At 39.5% G+C, this 7,305-nt stretch overlaps 1 protein-coding gene across 1 annotated transcript in view; it reads left to right on the top strand.

The window, feature by feature from the left end:
* Nucleotides 1-6,269: 6,269 nt before the first annotated feature.
* Nucleotides 6,270-7,305, top strand: part of mid1 (midline 1) — a 28,344-nt gene continuing 27,308 nt past the window's right edge. The window contains exon 1 of the mRNA XM_035676285.1: nucleotides 6,270-6,288. The gene's annotated coding sequence lies outside the window, so the exon portion shown is untranslated. The remainder of the gene's footprint in view (nucleotides 6,289-7,305) is intronic.

Below are 7,305 nucleotides of genomic sequence, written 5' to 3'. Positions count from 1 at the left end.
AAAAACAATAAAGCAATTAACTTCCGCACATTGACAATAAACTCTGACCTTGTTAAGCAAACTCATGGGATTTCCTCAACTCAAAGATTTGTGGTTTAACTTAGGCCAAATCTTTCTCCACAGCTGTGTGAGCTGAGCTGTATTTGGCCACCACACCATCTCATTCTGACGAGACCAAAGAGACAGAACAGGATGTCTGGATGTATTTTACACAGAACCACTGCAGTTTCCCAATGCTTTTGTATCTGCACTGCAAATGTAGCAGCCTGCCTTAAGACTATCCTGTTCGATGTCCTAACCACTAACAGGCCAAGCTTTGAAAAAAAAAAAAGAAGATGCCTGGAGATGATTTTTTTTTCTTCATTTGTGACCTGCCTCCCGAAAGCGAACAATCAAGATCAGATATTTAATTTCACATCTTATCTTTGCAGCACTGATGGATGTAAGCTGATCCTTTGGCAGAGAGCTGCAACTGTTCCCATCAGGGGGTCCATCCTGTCTGCTCACTGGCATCAGAAGCAGCTGCAGGCAGGACAGAGGAAGGTCACAACCGAAATGAGGCTGAATGTCCAGAAACAAGAGAACCCATGGCCCTGGTGCTTCAAGGTCGAGATTGATATACAAATCTCTACGGAGGGAAAGTAGAGCTCGATGGAGCTCATTAAGGTGTTTGAAATCAAATGCTACATAGCCTCAGACCATTTTCCTTCATTTTTTGTTGCCGACTCTGGACTACTTAATATGCTGCTGACTGCTTGTCAATAACTTGCCATACATCTTAAGTGATTTACTCCCGGAGCTTACTGTTGTTGTTTTTTTGTATATAATTTCATAAGAAAATCTGACCTTTAATTCTTGCCACCAGTCACTATTGCATCAATGTTAAGTTAATGTGCTACATTCACATATTTAAAAGTTGAGACAAGAAGCTATTTTGTGCTGATTTATGATTCCATTTGTCCTCTGTTGTGTCTGCAAAATGTCTTTCCGAAGCCTTTGGTATGGAGAGACTGTATACAGCAATAACAGTATATGGCAACAATGAATGAACACAATACCCATCATTTCACTGATGGAAAAATGTGCATAATACAACAGTCAGCAGACTATTAATGAATGAATGCAAGAGTGACACAGGGCCCAAATGTCAGTATCAGCAACTTATATAAGTCATGGTCATGACAGAAAAAAAAGGATTAACAGTTACTGTATTAAGCCTCTGAACTTAGTCCAGTTCAACACTTTATGAACAAAATCAGAAATTTTAGATACCGAGTGTTTCACTGATAAGAGAAATAAGCAATTTGGTGCAATTTGGATTCTGACCAACCCCTCCCCTCTCTTCTCTGGAGATGGTGTTTAAAGTTGTGCTTTCTAGTTAGATTTCTTTCATTTTTAATTTATTTTGAGGCTTTCCAAATCAATTTATTTATATCTGTTAGGAGATTATCAGTCCAGTATACTAAGAAACATTTTCTTCTCTCTCCTGTTTTTACAATCTCAGCTGAAGCAGTACCAGGGCTGTGTTTATGCAGCCCACAAAATCTCATTTCATTCACCCCATCTGCTCTGCCTCATGCTCCAGTTGGAATAAATTTGATAAATATTTCTCATTTTGAAACAAGGCCCACGTTGTAACCCGAAAAAAACGGTAGAAAACATGTTGAATTTGCCCGTTTTGATCCCTGCGTTCAAATAATCAGTGTACTTGTAGGCTATGACATACGCTATGTTAGTAGATGTACATGTGGTTGTGCTGTCCCAAATACAACATGGCTTTTAGTGCCCATATTGCCAGCAATGTTTTCCTCTTCTCTCCTCGAGTCCACATGATACAGCACAGCAGTTCTGTTGTGATGCAGGCTGTGTATCGGGTGGGACAGGGGGTTCAAGTTGGGCTGACCTCAGTATGTCAGTTATTTGGCAGGCAGGGCAGCGAATGATCCACTGTTTAAAATGTGTTAGCAGCACACTTGAGGACAGCCACCCAAAGGCAGTTTTCAACAGGCAGTTTTGTTAAGCTTTCAAAGTTGCGCAACAAACAGAGAATTATGTGGCTGAAAGAATGACTCCCATGCAACAACAGGAATTAGAGCATCCAGATGTTTTTCTCCAAAGCTCGTTGTTATCAAGTTTTATGGGACAGCTATGAACACATACTGATTTCAAATTGTTATCTTTTTAATTTAATTTTTTATTGCTGACAGACTTGTTGAGCCTGTCGGCAAGACATTTAGCAGTCACTTAGCGTTTGTTCTGAGATGTCTCTGAAATATCTGTTTTTCTGTCGTTTTGGGATAAGGCTGTCAAGTTTAAATATGTGTATTTTGCAACTGATAAGACACAGGACATCATATTCAAGACATATCAGACCACAGGGTGGAGGCTAATAATGTAAACGTCAGTTCTTGCACAAATCTCAGTTGCACTGTTTATATATTTTGTAGCAAAATTCAAGTGATCATTACCAGAAAATATTGTTCCATTTTTGGGAAGAAACTTGACAGTTCTCAGCATGCTGTAGGCTGGGTTTGTTAAAATTCCATGTAATTCCCCTTTGTACGCTGATTGCAAGAGAAGCTGCTGCTTAGAGGCTGCAGAAGACACATAGCATTAAATCAAGCCTCAAACATATAATCATGCTTTTTTATGCATCAAAGACTGTGCCAGCAGTTAATAATTAAGCAGAGGATCGACCTAGGTAATTATCATAGAGTGACTTCAAAAATGCACCAGAGTTACAATGCAAACACACAAACACTTTGGTTATATGGCTGTGTTACCAGGAAAAAAAGAAGGGCTTTAATGAGCACCTGTAACATTTCACACCATTGTCTTCAAGAAGACAGTGAGCGGCAGTAGACGTTCTCTATGAACCTTCTCCCCACTGTGTCATCCAATTTCCTGCTGGCAGATTTTTCCTTCCAGCTGTCTTGGTTTTATCTTTATTCCTTTTGGTCCTAATATTTAGATATGTTTTTGGAAACACGCTGATTCCAGTAATGCACTGTCTCATACATTTTTTCTTCTCCTAGGTTTTTTTGTCCTGCTGTTCCCACCACTAAAACACATACGATACAGTGCACTGATGTGCAGGTCATTGAGGAGAAATATGTTATTAATTTGGCAGTGATCTGTTGCTATATTGTTTTTGAAAACACAACCACCTAGCAACAACCTATAATACCCCAGCAACAATCACTTGGAAACACACTAAAACCACCTAGTCCAAGCAATTTTAACATTATTAGTTTTAAGCCTTCTTTAGTTCTGATATTGAAGTCTTAGATGTTTGTTAGCCACTCTTTATCCCTCCCTCTCAGGGAACACACAAAATATATAAAGACAAGTATAAAAAGCAATGCAATGAAGAGCAATCAAACAATTAAAGGCAATTAAACAGTACACCACCAAACTTCAAAATCTTCAGAGGTTCATACAAGTATTTAAACGGTTCCCTTGGTCTGAGTAAACCTTTTTTTTTATCAAGTGTAAGCTGGTTTCGAGTAGTTGTTATTGAGGTTTGACTTTCTGGTGGGACATAGCTCACGTATGAAGACAAGCTCTTAATACAAACAGGTTTGGACAGAACACAGCGTCAAAGGCTTTAACCAAAAATCACCAAGCGTTCCGATTTATCGATTTCATTATTATTTGAATTTGAATGAATGTCGGCATTATTTTCATTTCTGGCACCAAAAGCATGAAATTAGTTTTTTTTTTTTTATCAGAAAGAAGCACATGCTTCGATTTATAAGTGACTCGTGAACGGTGCTGTGGCCCTTTGGGATTTTTTCTGACGCTTTCTTTCTGTGTTTTTGTTCCCACAAGGCCAAAGTGCCAGCAATCTTCTCTGTAGTCCCAGCAGCACATTTGTTGTGATCTTCAAAGCTAATGATCTGAAAATGTTCCGCTGTTTCGTCAATCTCAGCAGCAACGTCGTGATATCTGGATAAAACGAAATGTCATGCACAAAATAGAGACGAATAATATTGTTTGTGAAGTCTATATCATTCTTATCTATATCAGTCTATCTGGAAATATAATATTGATGATAATCCTCTTGAACACATACTCATGTGACTCATGAGTTCACATAATTTGATGCTGCAGATGTACAGTAAATGCGTCAAATCTCTGCACAGACAAACATTTCAGTTGATCTGGCTGAGGTTGATGTTGGGGGTTGGCTTTGCTGGAAATTTGCTGAAGTCATCAAACTCTGTATACTCAAATGAATCATACTGTAAAGGTGTAATCATCCAAACAGGTGTGGAAAAAGTCCCTCTAATCCCCAACTTTTTTTCCCCTTCCCGATCTCCATATAGGTAGGCACTTTGAAAGTTGTGGCAAACTCTCTAACAAAAAAGCAGGCAGGCTGAAATTGGATACCTGTATGTTGGCTTACAATACAATCCTAAATTTGAAATAAAGGAGCTAAACCTTCCAATCCATGCTAATCTGTCCTAATGGATTGTTATTCTTGGGCTGGTAACCACTTAGGATGGGAGCCTGCCCACTATTCCATCAGTCTTTGAAACCAGATCAGTTCAATTCATAGACTCAACTCTCTTTCAAATATTTTGTTGAGCATGACAAAAAGGAGTCAAAACACTGAGAGCTTTACCAGCAACCTTGCAGCCTCTTATAACATCAGATTTAAGAAGGATAAATAATCAGGAGCAAGTGACATTCAGGATGGCAGCAATGAAAGAAGAAACTAATGCTAACATTTAAACTTTAAAGCACACTTCGGAGGCTGTCAATGAATATATAAAACAGTAAATATATCAACTTCATCCAGCTCCACTTGCGCATATGGCATAATTAAATCCTGACTGTCTTGATTATTCAGATTACAGTGTCCATCATCATCATAATCATCGTCATCATCAGCTTTGACCTTTCTCTGTTACCAGTCATCTCTGACATGACATGCAACAAAGTTCCCGGGCTGGAATCAGAAAGGGGACATTTATGCCGCTATGTGATTAATCATTCGGCTATCAGGGCACCCCAGACAGTGAGGTAATATTGAACCACACTGCAGCACTATTCATAGGTTCGGTTTCTAGATGAAAGGTATTCAGCCTGGGATTAAGCTGCCCCATGTAGGGACATTGGCCATAATTGCTACCAGCATGCTTCACTCTGCTCTGTCATCTAGTAACGTATAAGTAACTGTATTTGAGCTCCTGTGTGGTTTCTGCCGTGATCCAAAAGGACCCGACAGTTCTACAGAGTCCTAGGTTTTTCCAATTTCCAGATCTTTCCAAATCCATTTTTCAATTTTGTTTTCACTGCATGGCCTGGCTATGACCAGACCCTGGCCTCACAAGCTTTAAATTTAAGTTTTTATCCATGACGTTGTTCTGATGTGGTGACTATTACAGCCTTACCGCCCCTTTTTTGACACGTATGCGCTATGAATTATAATATTCAGTAATTGCATTTTATTAGGAGTTGAAAAGGGGAAATTCCTCAAGGTAAGGGGGTTAGGTGTGGCTGAAATTCTTGGTAACCTTGACTTTTTTTTCCACTTGAGGGATGTACAACCAATTCCTCAAATATGATCTCATTATTGCAAGCATGGAATTGTGTTTTTAGACTGACTCATCCATCTCGCAGGATGAATTCTCATTAGGGTGGAGAAAAGCAATTCTCTCTTGCTTAATAGCAAGCTTTTTTTTCTTTGCCTGCTGGCTGCTGTGGATCCTTAAACTTGAGCCTTATTTTTCTCTGCTTGGTAACTCAATGGAGCTGCCTGTGGTGATGAAGAAAAGCCCTTTATCCCTATTATCTGATGCTGACTTACAATATATCAGTAACGGGTCTAGCCTTAGACACACAATTCTCCTGTTTTTTTTGTTTTTTTTTTCACCTGCACAAAATGTGAGAAGTTATTCATTAACAGTGCCATTGGCAGTGCCAGTGATACTGGAACAAGAAATTATTTTTATGGTAATGTGTGGGGATAATTAACGTCTTCCCCTATTATTCCATTTAGTACCAGCTTGCACAAGGGTTAAGTACTCTTCTCAAGAGCTCTCCGTGCTCCTGTGTGAACCTGTAGAGCAGATGAGAAGCAGAGTGTATGTCAGTGAGGTATGTGTGTGTACACACCCCGATGAAGGGGAGTGTACGTGCAGACAGAAACACCTTCAACCTCCTGTCTCCTGTCTGTTTTACCTCAGGGGGAGTACCAGCTGCCTAACAGTCACACTCTGTATTTGCCTAGAATTTATTCACCAGGGAGAGACACATACCACCGCAGCCATGGGGAAGCAGGTAAGATCTGATAAAGAGACATTTAGTGGCATCAGGTTAAGGGAGTTTAATTGGTGCTGCGTCTTAAATTTTGTTTCAGAGTAGCAATGCTTATCGTCTCAGAGTGAGCAGTGGCGCTGCAGTTCAAGGAGCTAACAGCAGTTGTGTGTTGAGACACAAAAAAAAGTGCAAGGGCCTAAATCCTCATGCATAAAGTTCCTACTAACGTCTTCTCGAAATAAATGTTTAATAATTTAATAGCATTACCCATCAGACACTGGACGTTATCTGTAATACTTGGGCGCTCATTTCTCCTCCATGAGAATCAACCTACTGCACAGTCAGGGAAATAGAGACACACATGCATGGATGCACAGGAGTGAAACACCAGGTCTGCTCAAGAAGAAGCACTGCACTTCATGTGTAGCACATGTGTTTCTCAATAAGAATTTTAATTTAGAGCGGAGCCGGATATGTTCTCTCAACAAGTTATGTCTTGTTTGCACATGCATCACATCTGCTGTTGAATACATTGATATCAGCTTCCTTACAAAACAACTGCTGGCAAATTAGTGAACTGGCAAAAATATAACATTTCCTGTGCAGGGGGAACAATTTGTGTCATACTTGTCCAAGACTTTCAGTTTTGTGTATTTTTACATAAAACTTATGATTGTCAGTGAGAGGGGTTATTCTTGTCCTAACTTTTGTTTTTGGGAGAGCTAAAGCAATGCCATGTTGTTCTAAGAGAGAGCAGAATAGTAATTGTGCCAAATAACTGCGGATAGGGAACTCTGGTGAATTCATTTTGGTTTTCAGTGCTTTCCTTCATGCGAGCATCTGGTTCTGCTATTGCTCTGAAATGCCCTCTTTCCCTCAGTTTTAAGAGACTGAAAGTAAAGTATTCTCATTCGTATCAATCCTTTGTGCCTTTGGTATTGAGTCGCATTCATCTATTTTCATATTATAAAGTGGACAGGGAAGGTTTGTTTGAATGTACTATTATTTCCCTCATTGCTTGAATATGTGGGGATATTT

Source organism: Morone saxatilis, unplaced genomic scaffold (genome assembly GCF_004916995.1).
Source record: "Morone saxatilis isolate NCDOM2014 unplaced genomic scaffold, NCSU_SB_2.0 Contig5, whole genome shotgun sequence".
Taxonomy (NCBI): domain Eukaryota; kingdom Metazoa; phylum Chordata; class Actinopteri; family Moronidae; genus Morone; species Morone saxatilis.
Note: the sequence above shows the minus strand (reverse complement) of the source record. Positions and strands in the feature narration are given on the sequence as shown.